Source organism: Balaenoptera borealis (assembly GCF_965194805.1).
Source record: "Balaenoptera borealis genome assembly, chromosome: 3".
NCBI classification, from domain to species: Eukaryota; Metazoa; Chordata; class Mammalia; order Artiodactyla; family Balaenopteridae; genus Balaenoptera; species Balaenoptera borealis.
This window is the reverse complement of record NC_138866.1, coordinates 50,237,260-50,263,880: the sequence shown is the minus strand read 5'-3', so window position 1 is coordinate 50,263,880 and position 26,621 is coordinate 50,237,260. Positions and strand designations below refer to the sequence as shown.

The following is a 26,621-nucleotide window of genomic DNA, read 5'->3' as shown; positions in this document are numbered from 1 at the left end:
CAGCTGTGAGGTCTAGGTGATGCACAGGGGTGGGCAGGGCTCTCAGCATGTGTGTCCATTGGTGCTAACAGGTTAGATGGAGAATTCCCAAACAGTGCCCACCAGTGCCAGAATTAAATAGGTAGCCTGAGATTACATAAATGGCTTACGTCTTGGTTCTCAGGAAGCACCGCACTGGTTCCTGACTCTCCATCAGACACTTCAAGATTAGTAAGTGGGTCCCCTTCACCCGTGGTCCATGAGCTTTTCAATCCAGTGTTTTTGTGCTGCTTTTCGAGTCAAGTGAGTCTGTATATTAGCCCTTTAAGAGAGGGTTTTCTGTTCCCTGCAGTTCCATAGTTTTCCTGTGCACACTCCCTATTGGTTTTCATAGCCAGGTGTTCTGAGGCTCTTCTCTCCTGTGCAGGATCTAGGGGTTGGGTGCTTGATATGGAGGTTGAATCCCTCACTCTTCAAGGAAAAGATTCACATCTCTGTGATCCCTCTCAATTATGGATCAGCACATCTAGGGTGTGAGTTTTTCCTCAGTGAGCTTATATCTCTGCCTCTTCTATCTGTCTTGATGCTGTCTTTTTACCCTCTGTTGGGAAGACTCTGTTCATCCAGTTTTCAGGTTTCTTTCCAAGAGAATTATTTCATATGTAGAATTATAGATTTATTGTGTCTGTGAAAGGAGGTGAGTTCAGAATCTTCCTACACTGTCGTCTTGAACCCTCACATCCCAGGTTTCTCATGCCAGAAGACTAGCAGGCAAGGAAATGAATTGTCATTCTGTCAGGGGTGATTGACCCAGATCAACAGGGTAAGGTATGGGGTGCTGTTAGACAATGGGGACAGGGAAAATTATGTTTAGCAGCTAGGTGATCCACTGGTGTGTTTTGGTACTCTCTTGCTCAATTTTGAGAGTATACAGACTAATACAGCCACCATGACCTGTGAGGGGCATGGTGACCAGGCACTCAGACTACTGAAGGATGAAGATCTGGGTCACCCCACCAGGTAAGCCACCTAGACCAACAAAAGTGCTGAGGGTGAGGGGAATCTAGAGCAGGGAGATGATGCGTACCAATAGCAGCCCTGAGACCAGCTGCAGCAATAGAGGTTGTAGTTTATGTCACTGGCTTTACTTTTGTAAGTTTCCCCAGTAAAAAGGAACCACAGATAATCTTAGCAGAGTTGTTCTCAGAAGGGGTAAAATTATTATATGAAGCAAGTGGATCCAAGTGTCATGAGATGTGGAATTTGATGGATCCTCTGGTGCACCATCCAGATCCCTCCTGAACCAAAGCACTCATTTTTTCCAGGTGACAAGCATTTTGGGTGCTCCCAGGTGAGTCCTCAGGAATTGCCCTCAGCTAAATGGAGCAGCCTGAATCCCAGGTTAATCCTTCTTCCCAGGGGCAGCTCCCATCACATTACTGGTCAATGCAGGGATACAAAGGCCCAGACCCTGCCTCTGTTAAGGACACTTCTGGAGGACTCTCTCAGCTCTAGGAACTGGCCAAGGATTTTGTTGCCATTGCATTCTTCAACTCGCCTTTTGCCCCAGTCTGCTTTCTTCACTCCCTCACAGGGGTTATGCCCACAGAACTTCTTGAATAAACTTTCTGCTTGCAAATCTCCACTGCAAAGTTCATTTCCCAAGGAACCCTCCTCTCGCTTGCCCCCAACTCTCCTCTTCTCTCTCCCTCTCCCCTCAAGAAAAACCAATTCACATTTGTAGTTTCGAAGTTGCAAAATCTAACTTTTAAACATGGGTAGTAACAAGTAAACTGAAGGAAGAAATGGCAATAGTCTTTGATTACTTTAAAAAGACGAACATGAAGAAAGTGAAGTCATTATTACATTCCTTTTTAGTGACTAAATTAGCAGCAAGCCTGTTAAAACTAGAGATGCCCTAGTTAGCACCATGTATATACATTTAAAAGCAAGAAGCAGCCAATCTCTCATCCTTCTTTCTGATATGGAAAGAACTTTTAAAAACTTTTTGTGCAGCACTAGAAAATAGTGAGAATGCAAAGAAATTTCTGATTTTTTTTAGAGTAAGAACTAAATAAGGACTCATTAATAGTTTAATGAGAAATTAGCTTAGAAGTCCTAAAAGAATATACACAACATGTTAAAATAGTTTGTATGTTGAGATTTAAAAGATTTTTTAAAATACTTTTATTAATGTTTTTCCATATTAGCTAAATTTTTATTGTAGTTGATTTACAATGTTCTGTTAGTTTCAGGTGTATAGCAAAATGATTCAGTTATATATATACATATATATATATATATATATATATATATATATATATATATATGAATATATATTTCTTTTTTTAGATTCTTTTCCATTATAGGTTACTACAAGATACTGAATATAGTTCCCTGTGCTATACAGTAGGTCCTTGTTGTTTATCTATTTTATATATAGTAGTGTGTATCTGTTAATCCCATACTCCTAATTTATTCCTCTCTGCCTCCACTTTCCCCTTTGATAACTAAAAGTTGGTTTTCTACGTCTGTAAGTCTGTTTCTATCCTGTAAATAAGTTCATGTGTATCATTATTTTAGATTCCACATATAAGTGATATCATATGATATTTGTCTTTCTCTGTCTGACTTATTTCACTTAGTATGATAATCTCTAGGTGCATTCATGTTGCTGCAAATGGCATTATTTCATTCTTCTTTATGGCTGAGTATATTCTATTGTATGTATACATACCACATCTTTTTTGTCCACTATCTGTCAATGGACATTTAGTTTACTTCCATGTCTTGGCTATTGTAAGTAGTGCTGCTATGAACATTGGGGTGCGTGTATCTTCCCAATTAGAGTTTTTGTCTTTTCCAGATACATGTCCAGGAGTGGGACTGATGGATCATATGGTAGTTCTACTTTTAGTTTTTTAAGGAACCTCCATACTGTTCTCCACAGTGGCTGCACCAATTTACATTCCCACCACAATGTAGGAGGGTTCCATTTTCTCCACACCTTCTCCAGCATTTATTATTTGTGGACTTTCTGATGATGGCCATTCTGATCAGAGTGAAGTGATACCTTGTTGCAGTTTTGATTTGCATTTCTCTAATAATTACATATTAGCTAAATTTTTAATTAAAAAATAAAGCTCTTTTAGATTGGTGGTTACCAGAGGAGGAGAAAGTCGGGGTGCGGGGACTGTGGTGAAAGGGTGAAAGGAGTCAAAAGGTACAAACTTCCAGTTATAAAATAAGTCAGTCCTGGGGATGTAACACGTAGCATGGTGACTATAGTTAATAATACTGCCTTTCATATTTGCAAGTCATTAAGAGAGTAGATCTCAAAAGTTCTCATCACAAGAAAAATAAATTCTGTAACTGTGTATGGTAATGGATGTTAACTTATTGTGGTGATCATTTCACAATATATACAAATATTCAATCATTTTGTTGTACACCTGAAACTAGTATAATGCTGTATGTCAATTACACCTCAGGTGTTTTATTTCTCAAAGATTTTTTTGATGTGGACAATTTTTAAAGTCTTTATTGAATTTGTTACAATATTGCTTCTGTTTTATGTTTTGGTTTTTTGGCCCCAAGGCAGGTGGGATCTTAGCTCCCTGACCAGGGATCAAACCCGCACCCCCTGCATTAGAAGGTGAAGTCTTAACCACTGGACTGCCAGGGAAGTCCCTACACCTCAGTTTTTTTAATGAAGTTGTTTTAACTATGAAAAAACTTTAAGACCACTATGTACATAAGAGCCTCTTAACCCTAAACATGTGTACTTAAAATTGTTTGACACTTTCCATGAATGTATTTGGATATAAAAGCTCTGGGAAGTTATATATAGACATAAATTAATATCTCACTGATGGTCGAGATATTTGAAAAGTCATCCTCAGTGCTTTCTCCTCCCTCTCCAGTTTTCCCACATATCCCTCTGCCACCAAAGCTCAAGTTCAAGACCCTCGCCACTCAGACTCACATTATCTTTCACCTGAACCACTCCAACGACCTCTAACTCTTCTCTCTTCCTCAGATTTGCCCCCCTCAAACCTCTTCTCCACAAGGCGCTAGCTCACTCCCTTTCAGGGTCTTCTCAGATCACCTCTCCTGCCTTCTTCTCCGACTTCACCCTCAACACTCTCTACACACTAACCTGCTTATGGCTCTACACTGTAAAGTAAAGCAGGCTGTTTCTCCCAAATTTCTACAGTGAGTCTATTTATTTATCAGTTTGTTTGTGTTCTAAAAAAAAAAAAAAAAAATTGAGGGCTGCTACTTGTTTCTCCACACATAAGCAAAAAACAAAACGATCAGAGGTGATAAGGGCAGCACTGGTGAGGAAGAAGGCAGAAAGAGGGGGTCAGAGGATGCTAGTAAGAGTAAGAATGGATGAGAACAGTCCCCGACCTGAGTAGTTTGCAGGCTTTTCAAGAAAACTTTCCTTTGGATAGGAATTCATAATCTAATATACATACACATTAAGCCTAGTTGACAGCTAAACAGAATTGTAATGTAAATACAGCTTGTTTGAATGTCCTCCACCTTTTAGCGCTTTCTCACAACCACCAATTCGGCTTGAAATTTCTCAGACTCTCCTCTACAGAACATTACTGTGTCCTGAGCTATTAGGAGATACGTGAGAAAAGAGTCCTGTGTTAATTGGAAGTCCCATTAACTTATTAAAAGCTCTAAAGAGATTACTTCATTGTCAAGTATGTGAAAACACAGTTGAGTATATTTAGCAATGAGTCTCAAAAGCCTTTCAAGTATTTATAGTCTTTGACTCAGCCACTCCAAGTGTAGGACTTTATCCTAAAGAAACAATCTTGGATACATGCACAGATTTTCCCACAAGGATGTTTATCCTCCTGTGTTGTATATTTAATAGACTAAACAAGGAATTAACATGAAAGTCCAATAGAGTAGAAGATTGGCTATATAAAGTACGGTATAGCCACAGAGTAGAATGTTATGCAGACAAAAGCAATGATATAGAACATTTAATGACATCGGGAAATGTCTATAAAACATTAAGAGGAAAAAGCTTATACCTGAATATGAAAGGATAAGTCCCTTTTTTAATTAACTATTATCCAAGAGGGAAAAGACCAGAAAGACTTATAACTGGGGTTTCAAACCCAAATATCTCACCATACAGGCAGATAAACTAGGACTAGGGAGTTCTTTCCTAAAGACAGCAACTCCTACTCAGTTCTGAGCCCTGACATGCCAGAATGCAGAATGCAGGTCACATGATACTAATCCTCAATATTTCAGAAGAAGCTAGAAGATATGTGGGTTTATGAGACCCAATTTTTATATGTTGACACCCTAATTCAAACAAATGTAAATATTACACAGCCAAATAAAACACTTCTGCAAACTATTGTTAGCAGTTCTGATTTATGCAGAATGTCAACAAAGGTTACCTCTGGGTGTCAGGATTTCAGGTGATTTTTATTTCTTCCATTTTGTTGTTTAAGCTTTTTCTGTATTGTCTACAGTGAAAAATATCATTCTTAATTTTTTTTAAAAAAGCATTTTGTTTGAATTTTTAAGAGTTCAGTAGTTATCCTTGCCACTGAAAATAGAATAGCTGGAATTTAAGAATTTTGGCTAGAAATAAAGACAAAGTATTAACCAACCTATATAGTGGCAACATGAAGCATAACATTTACACAAAGTGTTACAAAATTAGTGTATGTCCTTCCAAGCCCTGGGATGATCTGGAAAAAAATCTTTTCTGACATTTTTACTGATTCTTTGCTTTTATTCAAAACATTGGCAATGCTACAAATATAAACAACCTAAGGTTATGGAAATTGTGTTATAGCAATTCTTCTGTAAAAACCATAAGAAAAATAGATCCATCTATCCAGAATCCAAACTGGGTTCCTTAGAAGTTCCATGGTCAAATCGATTTGGAAAGTACTGCATCTAGAATCCAACGCATAGTGACAAGACAAGGCTCTGAATTGTCCTGCAGTTTAAGCATGCACCCACACACACACACCCAGGTGGTTTTGTTTAGTCAGAGAGCTGCAAACTGACTTGTTCACAGAACTCTTTTCTTGGAGCATCTATTACCACCCCCTACATGCTCATATTCTTCAGGAGTCAGATCAGAAAACATAGAATGAGTCAGAAACAGGAAAAAAATAATCCCTTAGAAATCCATTCTGTATAATTGATCATCTGGAGTGAATTTCCATATTACATAGTCCACCTTTTTTGAAGAGGAAGACATACTTCTGGTATTTAGAAACTTGACGAACAAAGAACTGGCTCTTACCACTCAGGAGATTAACACAGCCATTACCAGTAAGGTGTATGTCAAAAATGCACACATTATAAAGGGTCCTTTGAGGTCAGGCTTTGGAGTCTAATAACAAAATGATGCTGAACTAAAAGTCAGCGGGTGTCAGCTATGGGTCCCTTTTGGTCAAAAGGAAAGACTGCCTGAAAATGGTTTTCCTTTTTTAAACAATTTTACTTAGACTTCAGTTAATAGGACTTCTACTCAGTACAACGGTAAAAAAATAAACTGCATCATTTTATTTTAAAAGAAAACAAGTACTGAAGCTCTAAGTCAGTCTCAGGCACCCTGGCGCCACTTCAAAACCATATCCCCTGAGTCAATTGTTTTAAGATAGACTCTATCTTCCAAAAACGCCTGACATTTGACTATTAGTTTTTTACCCACCACAGCTGCATCAAGGGCACCTAGAGTGATTAGAGAGTAACATTTCTTCATTTCCTTTCTCCCCTCCACCTCCCTCGCTCTCTCCCCTTCTCCCACTCCCTTCCCCTCTCTCTCTCTGTATTATGCTGGTTCCCATCATCACATGAGACCAAGGGAAGCAAGGCAGACTAACCTGTTTGTGAGGTTTGTGATTGCATGTGTCGACTTGCATTACAGGATCTTAACATTGATGGCTATTTATTTTTACATGTATTGTTTTGCCTGCAAAGGATAATATATCATGTTGCTGTCTGACAGCTTCCTTCCAACAGACCCCAGCAGTGGGGATTCAGCTCAGCCTGTTATCCCTCCCAGCTAAGCTCCAGATGTTACCTCCTCTCCCAAAGAAAATGGGCAGCATCTTCCACACAGTAGAATTGTTTTTGTTTGGGGGGATTTTATTTTTGGTTTCCCCTGGTTTTGACTTGTCCAGGAGCTGTACTATTCCCCGCTGATTCAGCATTTTGCTTGCAAAGTTCAGAAAATGGCCCCTGGAGAAGAGCGCTGCCTCTGTGCTTCTGTTTGTTTGTTCACTAACTCTAACGAAAACAAACTTCTGGTCAATAACCACTTGTTTCAGAAATGGCACAGCCGCTAAAATACACCAAAAATCCGAAAGACATTTTTCAGGGCCAGGAAAAAAAAAAAAAAAAACTATCTTTTTCAAGGATCCCAGTAAATACAGGGAAGAAGATAAGCACCCTACAGTCTTTGTGCCATAATAAACTTAAGTGAACACAATTTTCCAACCCAGAGCTCCCCTTTGCGGTTTACCACACAAAAAGCCTGTGAGGGCATATTTTTTCCTTCGAATCATGTTCCCCTTCACATTCAGTTAATAAAAAGCCTTCTTTTGTGAGAGCCATTTAATGTTCAAAGGGCTCTTCAAAATGCATGTGAATAGCCTTCGGAGAATTCTTGGAATACCAATCTAAATGTGTATCAATAACAGGAGAGCTTCATTAGCGGTAAACAAACCCCAATGCCAAATTCCATCGTCACTGATCCCTGAAGTCAAAGGCAGGTTAGAGTTTGACCTTCCACACACCTCCATCCCTCATCCTTTAAATGTCAGAAACAGCTACTACTGGACAAACAGCTGTGGCAGGCTGTCACAGCTAAACTCAACTCTGCTGCTGTTGTCCAATCATAACACAAAAAGCACAAAAATGTCCATGGTCCCCATGTTTCAAAAAACTCCTTCCCCTAAGTCACAGCTCCCCAATGCATCTGAAGCTCCATGAAAACCCAGGGGAAGACATCAACAAGGCTTGCGTCCTTCCCTACCCCACCCCCAACCCTGTAGGCATCTTTAAACTTTTTCCAGCAAAGAAACAGACCTTAAAGCCCTAGGAAAAGTAAGTAGGAACTGGGTCAAAGAGAACAGACTGATTGATGTGGTTTTCCATTTTTCACCATTTGGTCCGAAAACAAACCACTTTTGGTTTGGATTTTATTAGAGGCTTTTCTTTTCTTTTGCTCTTTCAGGGGGAGTCCAAATCCTGCACTGAATGCAACATGGTCTTGCAAAAAAAAAAAGAACTCTGGAGAACTCTGTCTCTTTGTTTTTTGTTTGTTTGTTTATTTGTTTTTGTTTGTTTGCTGATTCTAAGGAAGATGTATTTCTGGTAAATAACCCCGTGTCCTGAGCTGTCACAGCCTCTGGAACACAATGAAAATTAGTTTTATAGTAACTGTCGTCCACTGACCATTTGATTCACATGTTCTAATTTACATTAGCTTCTTGCTAACCATAATAACAGAACTAACCAAATATATTGGGCATTTATTAGGTGCATCTTACTATTTCACAAAATTCTGTTTAATCCATACAGATTCTCCCTCAACTGGGGGTGTGGAAGGGCAATGCTAGTTTCACCTAAACATAAGTTGTACAATCAGTGAGCTCAAACAAAAGCTGCCACTAGCTCCATATATCCACCACTCCCAAACCTACCTTCCAATCCACACCTCTTCTGGGTCATAGACCCATACATCCAACTCAACTTGGATATCCCACAAGCACCGTAAACGCAGTTTATCCAAAACTTAATTTGTCTTTTTTTTTTTTAATTATTTATTTATTTATTTATTTTATTTATGGCTGTGTTAGGTCTTCATTTCTGTGCGAGGGTTTTCTCTAGTTGCGGCAAGTGGGGACCACTCTTCATCGCGGTGCGCGGGCCTTTCACTGTCGCGGCCTCTCTTGTTGCGGAGCACAGGCTCCAAACGCGCAGGCTCAGTAATTGTGGCTCACCGGCCTAGTTGCTCCGCGGCATGTGGGATCTTCCCAGACCAGGGCTCGAACCCGTGTCCCCTGCATTGGCAGGCAGATTCTCAACCACTGCACCACCAGGGAAGCCCAATTTGTCTTTTTTAGCAAACTTCTATTCCTCCTCTGTTCTCTATGACAGTAAATGGCATCAACAAATCCAAGACCAAAGCCAGAAACCAAAGAATCATCTGACCTCCCTTCCCCTCAACCTCCACATCCAAGTTCACTGACCAAGACACCCTTAACACTCTCCTCTGCTGGACGTAACCTTAGGCAGAGTTATTCCTCACTTTAGGCCCTCACTTCCCTTTTCTTAGAACATTTCCTTTAGAAAACCTGTAATTATAAATTCTTTTTCTGCACATTTGAGATGTATGTAAATCTTTTAAAAACCCTAGGGCCAGTTTTACAACCCAGGACTGTCTTTCTCCAGGACCTGGGAACCATCTCTTTGAACCATAATCATCAAGAAGTGTGCCCCCATCTCCCAGTCTCTGTGGGAGGGCAGAACCCTAACTTTGGCTAGCACCTAACTCCACATTATAAAACTACACCCTCTAACAGAGATACAAGAAAGCTTACTTTGGGGGAGGCGGGTGGGTAAAGCCGATTAGTAAACACAGATGACCTGTGTTTTCTCTTAAAATCCTCCCATCGCAAGGAGCTTGGCCAAGATGGTGGAGTAGGAAGACCCTGAGCTCACCTCCTCCCATGGGGACACCAAAATTGTAACCATTTACAGAGCAACTTTTGATGAGAAGACCAGAATCTATCAGAAAAGATCTTCTACAGCTAAAGACATAAAGAAGGAACCACAATGAGACCAGTAGGAGGGGCAGAGTTGAAGTATAGTTAATACCCATATACCCAGGTGGGCGACCCAGAAAAGGGAAAATAATTACAATTGCAGAGATTCACCCCAAGGAGTGAGGGGTCCAAGCCCCACGTTGGGCTCCCCAGCCTGGGAGTCCTGCACTGGGAAGACAAGCCCCCAGAACTCTTGGCTTTGTAGGCCAGCAGGGCTTACTTTCAGGAGTCCCAGAGGGATGTGGGAAATAGAGATTCCACTCTTAAAGGGTGCACACAAAATCTCATATGCTCTGGGACCCAGGGCAGAAGCAGTAATTTGAAAGGAGCCTGGGTCAGACCCACCAGCTGATCTTGGAGAGCCTCCCAGAGAGGCAGGAGGAAATTGGAGCTCACCCTGGGGACATAGACACTGATGGCAGCCATTTTGGGGAGCTCTTTCTACCACATGGACACTGGTGCTGGCAAGCACCATTTTGGAATTCTCCCTCTAGCTTATTAGCCTTGGGGTCTGGCCCCACCCTCGCCAGCCAGCCTGTAGGCACCTGTACTGGGATGCCTCAGGCCAACCAACTAGCTGGGGGAAGGGGGAGGCAACAGCTACACACACCAGCAGGCAGGCTGTCTTAAGACACCCCCCCCCCCAGCCCACAGCCATCTGAGGATTCGGCCCTGTCTACCAGGGGTCCCAGAACGTGGCCCCACACACCAGCATGCAGGCACATGGGCCCCACAGCCAGAAACCCTGGGACCCAGCTCTGCCCACCAGTGGGCAGGCATCAGCCCCAGGACCCACTGAGCACCAGCCCCTCTCACCAGCAGGCAGACACCAGAGCTGGGACACCCTGGACACCACAGCCAGCTGTGTCAGGAAGTAGTCTCGCCAGCAGGCCCATACCAGCTCTGGGACCCTTGTGTCCTACAACCAGAGAGCCCAGGACCTGGCTATGCCCACCAGTGGACTAGCAGTAGCCTTAGGACCTGGATCCACACACCCGTGGGTAAGCATCAGCCCCAGAATATCCTGGGTCCCCACCCTGCCCACCAGTGGGTAGACGCCAGCCCCAAGACCACCACAGCCTTGCAGCTTGCCTTGTCAGAAACTAGCCAACACACAAGCAGAGCAGCACCAGCCCTGGGACACCCTAGGCTCCATCCCTGCCCACCAGCAGGCCAACTCCAGCTCTGGGACACCTTGGGTCCCTTAGCCAGTGGCCCTGAGATCCAGCATCACCCACCAGAGGGATGGCACCAGCCTCAGGACTCCCAGGGCCCTGCAACCAGAGACCCAGGGACCCAGCTCTGCCCACCAGTGAGTCAGCACTAGCCCTGAGACGCCCCTGGGTCCCATTCCCACCCACCATCAGGCCAACATCAGCCCCAGAAGCCCTCAGGCCCTGGCCCCACCCACCAGCATGCCAACACCAGCTCTGAGATACCTTGGACTCCTCAACCAGCTACCCTGGGATCAAGGCTGACTCACCAGCAGGCCAGAACAAGTTTTGGGACATCTTTTAACCCACAGTCAGCCAATGCAGGAAACAGCCCTATCCACCAGTAGGATGACATGAGATTTGGGAACCCCAGCCCCACAGCCACCCACCCCAGAAGCTGGCTCTACCCACCAATGAGCCAGCAGTAGCCCCAGGTCCCCCAGGTTTCTGCAGTCAACTTCCTCCTGACCCAGCCCTATCAACCAGTGGCTGGCAACCTCTGCACAAAGCAGACCTTGGCAACCAAATGGACAGGGGCCAGCAATGCTTACCAGACAGCCCACAGCAGTCAGCCCACCACAACAGAAGGACCCACGCACCCCTAGAGAATATAGCTCCAGTCACCAGAGTGGGGTGCACTGCTGGGACACACAGGACATCTCCTACAAAAGGCCACTACTCCAAACCTGGGAAACATAACTAACCTACTAGATACACAGAAATAAAAATAGCAAATTGGGCAAAATGAGGTGACAGAGGAACATGTTCCAAACGAAGGAACAAGATAAAACCTCAAGAGAAGAACTAAGTGAAGTGGAGATAGGCAATCTACCTGATAAAGTGTTCAGAGTAGTGATCATAAAAATAATCAAAGAATTCAGGAGAAGAATGGATAAACAGAGTAAGAAGTTAGAAGTTTTTAACAAAAAGTTAGAAAAGAAGAACCAAACAGATATGAAGAATACAACAACTGAAATGAAAAATACACTAGAAGGAATCAATAGTAGGTTAAATTATACAGAGGAACAGATCAGCAAGCTGGAAGACAGAGTAATGGAAATCACTGAAGGTAAACACTAAAAAGAAAAAAAGAATAAAAAGAAATTAAAACAGTTTAAGAGACCTCTGGGACAACATCAAGCATACTAACATTTGCATTAAGAAAAGAGTCCTAGAAAGAGAATAGAGAGAGAAAGGGGCTGAGAATACATTTGAAGACATAATAGCTGAAAACTTCCCTAACCTGGAAAAGGAAACAGACATCCAAGTCCAGGAAGCAAAGAGAGTCCCAAACAGGATCAACCCAAAGAGTTCCACACCAAAATACACTGTAATTAAAACAGCAAAGTTTAAAGATAAATAGAGAACATTAAGAGCAGCAAGGGAAAAACAAGACAGACAGAGAAGGACCATTACTGTATGTTATCACTCATATGTGGAATCTAAAAAATAAAATTAACAAATGAATATAACAAAAGAGAAACAGATTTACAGATATAGAGAACAAACTAGACATTACCAATGGGGAGAGGCAAGGGGTGAGGGGCAAGATAGGTGTAGGGAATTAAGAGGTACAAACTACTACATATAAAATAAATAAGCTACAAGGATATGTTGTACAGCACAAGGAATATAGCCAATATTTTAAAATAACTTTAAATGGAATATAATCTTTAAAAATTTTGAATCACTATGTTGTACAGCTGAAACTAATATAATATTGTAAATCAACTATACCTCGATAAAAAAAATTTTTTTTTAATTCTCCCAACCTTTGTTTTAGGGGAGCTGAGCTCAGAGTAAGCTCTGCTCTCACTCCCTTATTGCAATAGCTTTGAATAAAGTCTTCCTTGCCTGTTTAACTTAGTCTGGTACAACTTTTGCTATTATACCAGCCAACCTAACCCCTTAACACCTCTTTCATTTCTCTCATTCTATAGCCAAATCTTTAATTAGGGCTGTAGTCTCACTAATCTGGATGATTACAATCATTTCCCAAGCAGTCTCCCTGATTTCAGTCTTCCTCCTTTACAATTCCTCCCTACACTGTTGTAGCCAAAATAGTTCCAAAAATGAGGTTTAATCATACACTATCCCTACTTAGAAACCTTCAAAGTTTTCCCATAGTTCATATGATGGTGTGACTATACAACCACATTTCCCTGAAACAGTCCAGGCTTTAACCTATTACTGCAGACAAATTATTATTAACATCTTTCTTTTACTCTCAGAAATGTCCCAGTTTAGAAGATAATGACTCCTTAGTATGGAATCTAAGGGTTAACCTCTGACTTCATCTACCCCACTCTTGTATACACACCATACTCAACCACAACAAGCTGCTTTTGACAGTGGACCTCAATGCTGGCTGCACATTAAAATCACCTGGAATGCTTTGCAAACGTGTGTATAATTAAGCTCAACACCAGACCAATTAAATCCGACTCTCTAGCAGTGGGCCTTAAACACTGATCGATTTTTTTTAAAGCCTACCCAGTAACTCTAATTTGGAACGCAACTGAGAATCCCTGACGTCTGGTTGCCAGATCAACCATATCGTGTTATTCTGTTTCTTCCACTTGTAAGATCTTAAAGCTTGGTGAGTCTCTACTTTTCTTAAATGTCCTCTCATCTGTGAAGCTCTCTCTGACCTTTTACAGTACCCTGTACATGCCCTTATTACAGGACTAACGATAACAAATTACAATTATTTATTTACATGTTCCTCAATAGCTAAGTCCTATTGATTCATATTCAATGTGTCTCACATCTGTCTCACCTCATTTCCTCACACTAGCTCAGTTTAACCTCTCAGGTGCCTGACTGCATAAGCTCCTAACTACTTTTTCTGCTTCCAATCCCACCCCCCTCCAAATTGTTCCCAGTTATCTTTAAAAATCAATTGAATGGTATCATTTCACTATTCAAGTTCCTCATGGCTCATCACCTTCTAAAATATAATATCCAAACTCCCAGTGTGGAATTCAAAGGCCTTCCCAAGTGACTCCAACATACACCAGATTCCTCTTCCCCTCACTCCTAACACCCACTTCCAACCCCACAGGGTGACTCATCCATCCCTATCAAGCCACCATGCTTTTGCTTGAGCAGCTCCTTCTACCTGAAATGACTTATTCTCATTTTCCAAAAGGCAAACTCCTTACTTTCAAAAGTTCTGCTAAAGTATTACTTCTCTAAACCTGTCCACCACCAAGAATTAATCACTGCCTCCTCTTTCTCACATTTTCCCATTTAAATCTATAGATCACTTATCACAGTTTGGTTTGCTTTATGTAAATGCCTGCCTCTCTCCTCAACAGTGAACATCTCTAGGACAAAAGCCAGATGATACTAGCAATATCCCCAATAAGTGATTGTTGAATTCATTTGAGAAACCATTTTTAAATCACTAACTGGTAAAGTTAAGATAGGCATCTCTAATCATTTCTGTCCCCTAACCCATGGGGGGAATTGGCAGTAGAAATAGCTTAGATCTCCAAGTCTTAGTATTATAAGAATTGTGGAGCTCAAAGAAGTCTCTGGAGACTTCTTTCAATATACATTTGACTGGTAAAAAAGAATTGAGACTCTTTCCAGACAAAAGTATTTTCAAACATGATCTTTATTAAGCCAGTGCCTTCTAGCTTCTAGATTTTGATTCTGTATTTTAACCATGCTCACTGGAAGGTCATTTATTGATCGAAGTGACACAGCCAAGTGATTTCTTACCAGATCATCTTTTTTTTTTTAATATTTATTTATTTTATTTTTACTTATTTGGCTGCGCCGGGTCTTAGTTGCGGCAGCACGCGGGATCTTCATTGCTGCAATGCGGGCTCTTAGTTGCAGCATGCATGTGGGAACTAGTTCCCTGACCCAGGATTGAACCCGGGCCCCCTGCATTGGGAGCACAGAGTCTTAACCACTGGACCACCAGGGAAGTCCCCTTACAAGATCTTAAGAGAGTTCAAGGAGATCTTCTCATTTCCAACCTTTATAGCAGAATTTCGAAGCCCCTGTTTTTATACTAAGAGCTACTACAAGCTGCAAATTGGAGAGTATTGAAGCCTTCTTTGTGCCCTCAGAAGATTGATACCACTCTAAGACATATGCTATATCCTTAATTCTGGGTTAGCAGTGGTTTGTATGAAAAGTAATATCCAATGATAGGGTCTCCCACACACTTCCAGAAATCATTTTCACTGCCTTATCAAATATCAATGGTATCTGCCTCTGCATTTAGGATAAATGAGGTATAGAAGAAATATATTAGGGATAAGATCCAGAATTTTTTCTGAAATATCCTAAAACATATACCATTCTCTGAAATTTCTCATGCACAAAAATGCAAGTAAAGACCTTGGTGCAGATGAAAATTTCTTAATAGTTCCTTAAATCAATGCTCTTCTACAGATTGTTACCTGAGCCAAATATATGTGGACCTCTTCCCTCATGGGCAATATGATGAGGTCGAGGTCGGTGACCATTGACTTATGAATTACACCAGAAAACATTTTTTATAATTCTGTATTTATTTTAAAGTATCTTAGGAAAAAATATTATATATAACTAGTACAACACACCCAAGGGTCTTGTGGCTTAGAATGAGACAATAATTGCAACTGCAGTAACCCGTCTTATTCTGACTGAACAAGGCACTGTGCCCTGGCATGAGCTTAAATGTTTCACATCTTTAGGAATTGACTTTCTTAACTTCTTGGGAGCATTACTAATGATGATGGCCTAGATGTCTAACATAGATCCCCACATACCATGTTTATACATACATACAAGAACTCAGTGAAGGGTATGGAAACATGGCTCTTTCCGACGACATACACCTCTGAGTGACACTCTCAGTGCTAAGTGACAGCAAAATCAAACAACAATACTACTGAAGTAGAACTTCAACTTTATTTTAAACTAGGTGACTTTAAACCTACTATCTCCTTATTATTGACTGCTAAAAAATTCCATTCTTCTCCTTAAGGAACTTACTTTTAGGTACGCATTTTGTAAATCAATTACATTTATAACTTGATATTATTGTTTTTCTTTGTTCTTAATGACAGTGTGGAGTAGGGGTTATTTTCATTTTATTTATTATTATAGTTATCTTCTATTTGTGACCATTGAAACTGGCTTTTACTTGTAATAATAATATATCTTTTTAAAATGAATTTAAAGGTTTTTAGAAAGGGAGTGTATTTAAAGAAAAATAAGTAAATAATAGTACAGATGAGAGGAAAATCATAAAGATGGCATAACAGATATGTTTTGGAAACACTATCTTAGGGAAAAGCTCTTTATAGAGATGAGCCTTCTTCCACAGAGGGTAAATAACTCACACTTTTACCACTGTCAGTTCCAAAAGCTAAGAACACATAAGTAGGCAACCACAAAGAATATCACTCTAGAAGACAGAGGGAAGAAAAAAATTGAAAAAAGCATTTGGGTTTTGGATAGTACAGAAAAACTCTAGTAGGGATGAGTAAATTTTGAATCAACACCAATATAATCAAAGACTACTTTAGTCCCTTTTTAACCCCTTAGGTCATTCCTCCTCTACATAATGTAAAATATCCAGTTTTCCAGAGAGAATCACTAATAAGAAAAATAAAAAATACTATCTCCCAAGCATCCTCACCAACCAAAAAAAAAAAATGTTTTTTATGCTTTATGTTTCATTGTTTGTATTTTAAAAATAGGGTTCCACATACAGACATCTGAGGAACTGTATTCTGGTAAATATGCTTTTACAAACTCCCCATTTTGGAGACTTCCTAAGACACACACCTTAGGGAGTCATGCACCATTAGTTGGGAATTACTCTCTACCATATATTACCGTTATGAAAAGGAGAAGCTGCCCTCAGTAACCAAGACACTATTCATTACTCCCTACAAAGGCACACTATAATTACTTCAGACTGTTTAAATTTTCCCAGTGATAGTGAAATGCAGTTAGAAGCCATAGTTACCTTGCTCCAATAAAGACAAATTATAGAGCAATACAATTAAACTAAGTTATTTTCGTTCTTATTTTAATAACACGAGAAGATTGAATTTGAGGTAACATAGCATCTCTGAAGTTTGTAACAGAAAAATAGAAGTAGCAAATACAATTTTTATAATGAAAACAAAACAATTGGTATGAAGGGAATGTAAGCCTACCCTGATTAACATTCCTAACCTTGCAAATTTGCATGAAGATAATTTTTATACAATGTCAAATGCCAAGACTAAAAATGGTTCAACTATATTTTGACGGATAACACATCTGCAATGTGTATTGTCAAACGCATGTCCAACAGGTTGTAAAATAAAATCACAAACCAGGAAAGGTAGGAAAGCAACACCATAAGGTACATATGGAAGCATCAGTGTTCTTCCAAAATTTGCTTTTTATGCAGCAGAGTAAACATAAAGAACTTCCAATGTACCCAAAACTTGTTACATAAAAAATAAAGGACATTGCTAAAAAGATGATTGTAGGCATGTATTACAGCAAATACCACTAGTTGTCCCTCAACAACCATTCTACACTCTTTCATAGTAATAGAACCCCTTGTTTTTAATTGAGTACCTGGCAGCCCAGAATAAACACTACATTTCCCAACCACCATTGAAGATAGATGTACCAATATGACAAATTATGAACAATAAGATGTAAAGGAGAATAATAGATGCAACTTCCAGGAAATGTCCTTCCAGGAAGGAGGCTTCCATTTTGCCTTCCTCCTTCCTGCTGGCTGGAGGACTAACATGATGGCTGGAACAGGAACATGTTACGTGACATGTCTCATGTCTCAGAGCATGACATGCCTTAAGAAGAGCATCTTAACACAGACGCATAATGCAAATACAGAGCAGAGAAGCAATATGTAGGAAGCCTAGATGTCTGAAGCCACAGAGCACAGGCCCTGAACCACTTACCTTTAGACTTTAATATGAAAATCAAGTAAATTTCTATCTTGTTTAAGCCACTGTTATTTGGGGTTTACTGTCATGTCAGCCAAACCTTAACCTAACACACACGTGTATACATTTTCAACCACACATGAAATTTGTTCCTTCTGACAACTTGTTAAATTGCTTGAGTTTTACTGTTTCAAATCCTTTTAGAACACATTTATTGTGGATTGTTTAAAGCATTAACTGCTATGAATGAATTGTAGCAAATATATATATACAAGTAATGCAAAAAGATTTCAGTATTTATTCATTTAATGTAAATGTTTCCAATGCTTTTAAAACTCTTGCGTTTCACTGATGAGTAAAGGAAGGCATAAAAAATAAGTAAATTTGTTCAAGTCCACATTCAACATTCAACAAATATTAAGTAAATGATAAACTTGAAGTGAAGCTTAGGTTCTACCGGGGAAGATGGACAAAAAATAAGTAAACAGGTAAATAAGGATGAATGGAGACACAATGAAGGCAATAAAGGGTTGAGATAGAGCCTAGCAGGCAGGAGGAGGGGGATGGCAAGCCAACTTTTGATCAGCATCATGGAAGGCTAAGGCCTAAGGGATAAGATAGAAAAGGCTGCAGGAAAAGACAACTCAGGCAGAAGCAGGTTCAAAGACCCTCATGTGGACAATGCTTTACACTTAAGTAACTGGAGGTGCCTCTTCCACATTCCTGCAGGATGCTGTACTGTGTAATGCTCCCACACTTCCCTAGGTACCATGAAAGGATGTGTAAATGCATGATTGCTTATTCTCCCAACAGAGCACATCAGTGGAAGCATTTGCACTGAGACTTGAATCTGCCAACATCCATGCTACCATGCGGGGAATGGATTGGGAAGGAGACACCAGGGGCTACAATGGATCCTAAGAGCCACGACAGGACATTGGCAGAAGAGCCTATCTGAAACAGAGTCAAGATCAGTGACTCTAGCATGAGTATCAGAGAAGCTCACCAGGCTTCTGACCTGGAACATTCTCCAAAACCATACAATCTCCTGCTGCTCTTTTCCTCAGTCCCTCTTAACACTTTCTTCTTGCTCCATGTCTACAATAAAAAGAAAAAGAAAAAACCTAAAACAGTACAGAAAGCTACTAAATGAAAAGTAGCAGTTCGTGGCCCTTTTCTGACCTACCAATAATCTCTCTTCTCAGATAAACTCACTTTCATCAGTTTCTGCTTTTAGTTCCTTTGTTGTTTACCACCATATAGCTAAATGGTGAATTATGCCTACTTCCCCATTTATCAGTTTTAAACAGTTTCTATTTACTCCTTACTTTTTTTTTTTTTACTTACTAAGCATCTTTCAGATCTTTCCATTATCAATATAAAGAGTCTCTTCATTGCTTTTTTACAGCTGCAGTAAGTTTCTCCTACATACCCACATAAGTCACTCCATCACTTTCTTTAAATCTTTATTCAACTCATCATAAATTCCAATGGGCCCAGCAACAATTCAGAATAAAAGGAAGCAGTACATTTAAGATCAGCCTCAAGCTGCTCCATAGGTCTCAAGTACGCTGGCCTAACAAGTGTCCCAGATCCCCATGTCACCTATCACTGTTGCTCTGATTCCTTCCTCCCAGCTCTTGGGGGGTGGGAGTGGGGGTTCCCTGTGACCAGCTGATGGAGGGCGAAAATTCCCAAGCTTGAGTCATGGGTGGGTCAGCTCAGTATGTGTGGGCAGGCAGACATGGACCACTGCTGCACTGTAGACCCCTCAAGTGGACCTGAAAGACAATGGAGAGGGGAAATTCTCCCAATGGGCACAACAGCCACTCACCTACTTTGTGTGGAGAGTAAAGGGGCATGAAGTAAGGGTATACAAAGACTCATAGGTGCTTGGTCAGGGGCCTGGAAGACTAGAAGATCGAGAACAAGGAGGTCTGGGAAGAGGTAAGTCGATAGACCTATGGGAGTGGGCACAAATGTGAGGACTTTTGAGTCACACATTAATGTCCACCAGAGAGAACATACTTCAGAAAAAGCGCTAAAAAGTCAAGCAGACAGGAGGACTCAGCCAGTGGATGTCAGCCAGACTCTGTCTTGAGCCACCCTCGCATGTACACAATGTTCTCATGAGCAGAGTAATCACCTTGGCAGAACTGGAGACTATTCTTGGGATCACAAGTTGGGCTCCCTCTCGCCAAGGCTGATCTGGCCACAGCTGCTGAGAAATATCTGACCTACCAGCCATAGAAACCAACAATGATCCCCTAAGATGGGACCATCTTTCTTACCAATGGGCCACTTAGTAGCAAATTAATTACATTAGACGCCTTCCATCCTAGAAAGGGCAATGTTTATGCTGGCTGGAAATGATATATACTTGATGTATGGAGTTGCCTTTACCACCTACAGGTGTCTCATCCAGCACCACTATCCAAGGACTCACAAAGTTTCTGATATAGCAACATGGATCCTATATACCATCACCTCAGACTAAGGAATGCACTTAAGTAGTATAGGCTGACAACCATGGCATCTATAGACCCTATCATATATCACACCATTCAGACATTGCCAACCTGATAGAGCTATGAAACAGCCTTTTGAAGTCATAGCTGATGTGCCAGCTTGGAGATGACACCTGGAGGGATGGGACATTATTCTTCAAGATACAGCAGACCTTAAACCAATGGTTAGTATATTGTACTGTGCCTCAATAGCCAGAACACATAGGTTCAGGAACCCAGTGATAGAATACGAGAGACTCTGTTCATAAACTCCTAGTGACCCACTTAGGGAATGTTTTCTTCTCTACCCCCAAGACTTTAGTCTTTGTGGGTCAAGAGGTCCTGGTTTCCAGAGGGGGAACCCTTCCACTAGGGGAAAAAGTGAGAGTTCCACTAAACTGAAAGCTACAGCTAATTCCTGGTCACTTTGGGATCCTCATAAAATACACCAGCAGCAAAGAAAAAGGTTACCATACTTGCAGAAAAACTGCAATAATCATCGGAAGGTAAGACTGCTGCAACAACATAACAGGTGCTTGAAAAAAATGTGTTAGGCATTAAAGTGATCCAATGGACATATCCAGCTATTACCATGCCCAATCACAACTGTAAATGGATAGGTCACAGCAACCACAGATTAATAAGGACCTGGAGCCAAAGGCTCAGACCTCTCAGAAAAGGCACCAAACAACTAAGCAGACAGGATAACAAAGCCAGTGGGATCTGGATTGATTCACCAAGCAAGCCACCTAGACCAGCAGAAGTATTCACCAAGTACTCACCAAAAGGGAATAGGAGTCTGGTAAGGGTGGGAAGGGAGGGAAATTATGAGTATCAATGATGATCTAGGACAAACTACTGCAGTGGAGGGCTGTATCTAATCCTGCTAACTTTCCTCTTCTAAGTTTTTCCAGAAATTGTAACCACCCAGAATTCTCAAGATGTATTTGAATGGAGTGAACTTAATGTGAGAACAAAATGATCTGAGCACTGCAAGGGGTGTGCACTTTAATGGATGCTATCAGTACTCTGCCCAAATGTCCTTTTTAAGCCAGCACACCCACCCCTAGCTATGGGTATTGAGTAATGACAACTCTGCCCCCTTCTAGGAGAATTTCCCTCTGTCAAATGGGAGTTGCCTTGCACAGGAAGCTTCACCCACCATCACCAGGAGGCAGATCTTGGTCAATGACTGGATAGAACGTGCCTCAAGATGGGATCGACTCTACAAAACAATTTACACTCCAGGGCTTCCTTGTGGGTTCAGAGTGAGCTGGTCTACAGCTGAGACTACATTCTTGCTTATCTTTTTTTCCCTGGCTTTCTATAGATAGTACTTTCCCCCCAATAAATCATATGATTTACTAAGGTGCCATCTCAAGTTCTTCTCCTTGGGAACCCAATCTAGAAACCATCATACTGAACTGATTCTGGAAAAAATAAAATTCACTCACTACAGTTTCACAGTTTACATTGTATTTTTTTCTAACTAATAAAAATAAAAATATTTAAATAAGAAATAGCATACTTTCTAAACTGAGTCTACTCAGATACATCACTTAAATTATTTTTCTGAGTGGTTTAGTCAAAGCATGACCCTGTGAATAAAATATTAGGGTGATGTGATCTTTCTATAATCATATTACATGGCAATGTACCATGAGCATTTCAACTTAAAGTTAATATAGCTTCACTAGGAAACTACATACTCTGACACAGCAATTCTGATCATTGAAAGCAGGCCCTACCACCAGGTCTATCATGGGAAGATTACAGACCAAAACTCTTCTCACTCTACCTATAAAATAAGCAGTCAGCCAAATAGCTTCACCTACCTACCTTAAGACCTCCTAGGGGAATTTTAATCTGCCTAAAGCAAAATTGAGAAGACGAACATGCTCAAGAAAAGATGCTCAAAATTGCTAATCATCAGAGAAATGCAAATCAAAACCACAATGAGATCGCACCTCACTCCTGTCAAAATGGCTATCATCAAAAAAGACCACAAATAACAAATGTCGCTGAGGATGTGGAGAAAAGGGAACCCTTTTACACTGTTTTTGGGAATGTAAATTGGTGCAGCCACTGTGGAAAACAGTATGGAGGTTTCTCAAAAAACTAAATATAGAACTCCCATATGACCCAGCAATTCCACTCCTGGGTATATATCCAAAAAAAACAAAAACACTAATTCAAAAAGATACATTTACCCCAATATTCATAGCAGTATTACTTACAATTGCCAAGATACGGAAGCAACCTAAATGTCCATCAATAGAAAATGGATAAAGAAGATATGGTATATATATGCAATGGAATATTCCTCAGCAACAAAAAAAGAATGAAATAATGCCACTTGCAGCAACATGGATGGACCTAGAGATTATATAATAAGTGAAGTAAGTCAGACAGAGAAAGACAAATATCATATGATATCTCTTATATGTGGAATCTGAAATAATGATACAAATGAACTTATTTACAAAACAGAAATAGACCCATGGACATAGAAAACAAACTTATGGTTACCAAAGAGGAAAGTGGGTGGGTGGAGGGATAAATGTGGAATTTGGGATTAACATACACACATTACTATATGTAAAATAGATAAACAATAGGACATACTGTATAGCACAGGGAACTATATTCAATATCTTGTAATATCCTGCAATGAAAAAGAATCTGAAAAAAGACTAGTTAGATAGATAGATGACTGAATCACTTTGCTGCACACCTGAAACACTGTAAATCAACTATACTTCAATTTTAAAAAAGAATATTATAAGATGATAAGTGCTATGAATAAAAATACAGCAGAGAGGGTGGATAAGGAGTCCCATGTATTATGTGATGCTGGGAAGGAGTGTACAGTTTTAATTGGGTGGCTAAGAAAGACTCACTAAAAAGGTGACAATTAAGTAAAGACATGAAGGAGGTAAATAAATTAATGCATTAAATGCTCTTTAAAAAAGATTACCCCAAACTATTCATAGTCCTTAAACTATTTGGCTTAATTACACTCTGTTCCCTGAAATAAAATGTTAAATTCAACAGATATCTCAAACTCATAATGTTTTCAACATTTATTCAACTCATCTCTAGTACTTTATCCTTTTCTCTTCAAGCTTATTTTATTTTTTTCAGTGCTCAATGAATTCCTCATGTGGTCTACTGAGTCCTATTTACAGTCCATAATGGGAGCTTCAAAGCAAGAGAAGTGAATCTTGAGTGCTTCATAACCAACTCAGGCTACTACATTACTTGTTTGGATTTTGAATTTCTTTGCCTCTTAAGATTTTAAATATCCTTCCATCTAGTTACAACTATCTTTGCATATGACAGAATCCTGCAATTTTTCATATTCTCCATATCTGATAGGACCTTATAACTCATAAATATATTAAAATGATATTCAATTAAATTCTGGTTATTTCTCATGGCCTTATCTGGCCTTGCCATCCCAGCTCTTTAAGGTCATTCTACTGACAAGCACTTTATTAACATCTGCCTTAAAGCAGCCTAGAATAGACGATAGGAATATTCACTCTGGAGTCAAAACATGGCTATGCCAATCATTGCCTGAGTCACCTTGGGCAAGTCACTTACACTTTCTAGGGTTCAATTTCTCTACTGTAATATGGAGAAGATAAAATCGATACCTTTCTTATTAAGTTGTTGCAGGGATTAAATAAGAATAGTGCTTAAAATGCTACCTAACATATAACATGTGCTCAATAATTTTAAGTATTATTTTTATCATTATATTTCCAACTTGTGACATATAGTTTTTTATATACATTTGCTATTTGTCCTCCTTGATAGTAAATTCCTATATGTCAGAATCTCAGACAATCATCAATTTGAGATGACTTCCATATACATCCCTTAAGTAAAAGTTGAATTGAGCATATAGCTTGGTTCTTTGGCTCCTAATATACTTAGGCATATGCTAATTTAAATAGTTTCAATGCTCTACTTTTGCACTTGCTCCACTAGTGAATTTTACTAACATAACACAGGTTGGCCAAAAGGAGTCCCCCTATTGTTTTCCTCAGGCTGACAGGACCCCCCCTCACTACAGCTGGGTGCTATCACCCATCTTCTCTCAGATGCAGTACCTCTGCTCCGTGTACCACCTCTTCAAGATGGCTGATGGAACCTCATTCTTCAGTATCAAGTGTCCTGATCACTGATGCTTCGTGCCAACTTTTCTGGCTGTCTAAATAGGGTGTATAACCTGCTATGTCCATCTGGACTTGAACTCCATGATTATGTGGATCCATCTAAATCCATTGCCCATTCCTACAATTCTAGTTGCCTGAATCATTACAATAGTTATATGGCTTTATATTTTATGAAGTACTATCAAGGATATTTTCTTCTTTGATCCACCTTTGAGTTAGAAGGATTCATATTATTATTCCTAATGTGGACTAGGAGGGATTAGAAAAGGTCAGAGAAGTAGTAACTCACAGAACAAAGACTAAAACAAGAATTTACAGTGTGAGTGTACTGTATTTATGCTAAGAGGAAATAAAGACCAGAGACTGTCCTGAATCCAAGAGAAAAAATTGAACTTGCCTTGAGTATAAGCATAGAAGGTTCCTCTCTAACACAAGCCTTTGAGAACTACACAAAGAGTTGATTCTATGAAAACTTGATTCTAAAGTAGACACTAGATTCCCTACAGTTTTTCTCAATCAGAGTTCCACTAGAGAACTGAATCCTACAGAGTATGATTGGTATGTAACTTCTTCCTCAATTCTTCCAAGAATGGAACAAGGCTAGTACCATTCTAGAGACATAGGCAAGAAGTTAATTCATTATATCCATTGGATTCCTTAACACATTAGGGTATAATTCCTTTGCGGAATCTTGGTTGAGAAGAACTAAATGAATATGAGAGAGCTTACATTAGACCTACTATGCAGAATAACAACTCCTCCTGAAATAACTGCTTCCTCTTAAGAATTAAAACAAAATATCAGACCTGAATAAATGACTCCTCTAAAGAGTGGGCAATCCATGACCATTTACAGTTACTTCTCCAACAGTAACCTTCTTTTTTAGGTGTCAAGCTTAACAAGGGCAATGCCTTATGGTTAAGTCCTATATATATATCAATGCAGCAAAAGAAAAAGTCTACTAATCACCTCAGACTATATGCCTATTGAAACCACATGTTTCATTATGTGGGGACCAGAGAAGATAATGTAAAAAGTTCAGTGTCTTCCAGTCCTTCCAGGTGGGAGAACATCACCAAAGAATGTTCTTCAGGCAGGGGACCAGCCAGAGCAGCTCAGACTATGAACAGGAGTGACATCAGGGGTCAAGACAGATGATAAACTTTGGAAGCAGGCTGATTGAATCAGGCCGGACAGTTTTTTCTGCAAATGGCTTTCAGAGATTTGTGGAGGCTGTTTCTAGAGACTGGAAAATTGATCCCCATTGACTTCAGCAGGGATGTGATGACCTACGAGCCCTGTTTTGATGGTGGATTGGTGAGCCAGGGCCATCTGGCAGTAAAAACAAACCAACCAGGCCTGTTCTGAGCTGACTAACCACCTCCAAGCAAGGAAACAAATCTGCCTTTGCCATTAATACACCTCTTAGTTCAAATAACAAGCAAAAGGAAATACAACCAGCCGGATTCAAGGGAACAAAGTCAGGGGAGTTTTGCCTCCCATTTATTTCCAACCATAAGCTCTTTTTTTACACTTTAAACATGTTTATTTTGAGGATGAAGTAAGGAAGGAAATGCCCTCAGAGAGAAAAAAAAAATTGTGAATTTAGAAAAGAAGCATAAAGGCCTAAGGAAACAGACCCCCAAGGAATCAGAATAGAATATTATTTGAATAAATTGGCTTAATCAAGATTAATTCTGTTTATTAACAAGCAGAATTGTTATTAAAGCTAAGTAAGCAGTGGTCTGTGTCCAATTAGGGCAGACAGTTCTTAGGGGAAAGATGGAATAGGAACCAGAGAGAAAGCTGCCCTCAAAGTAAGGAGGAAGGGAAAGTCCTCTGGCGAAGCTCTTTAACACAAAGACCTAAAAGTGGGATGAAACACAGCTTTAGTGGAGACAAAGCCTCCATTTATTCACACTCTTAAAAAATTAAAATGCCCTTGAAAAAGATAAATAAGTATAGAAGTTTGCATTTAAACACGGCC

At 40.0% G+C, this 26,621-nt stretch overlaps 2 long non-coding RNA genes across 3 annotated transcripts in view; one reads left to right on the top strand and one right to left on the bottom strand.

Moving 5' to 3' along the window:
* The window catches only part of LOC309624983, a 714,184-nt gene that overhangs the window by 569,370 nt on the left and 118,193 nt on the right, over positions 1-26,621 (bottom strand). The window lies entirely within an intron of this gene.
* LOC309624984 lies at positions 10,618-21,818 on the top strand. The gene is made up of 2 exons (XR_014242279.1): positions 10,618-21,449; positions 21,560-21,818. It is a non-coding gene; the product is annotated as an uncharacterized lncRNA (long non-coding RNA).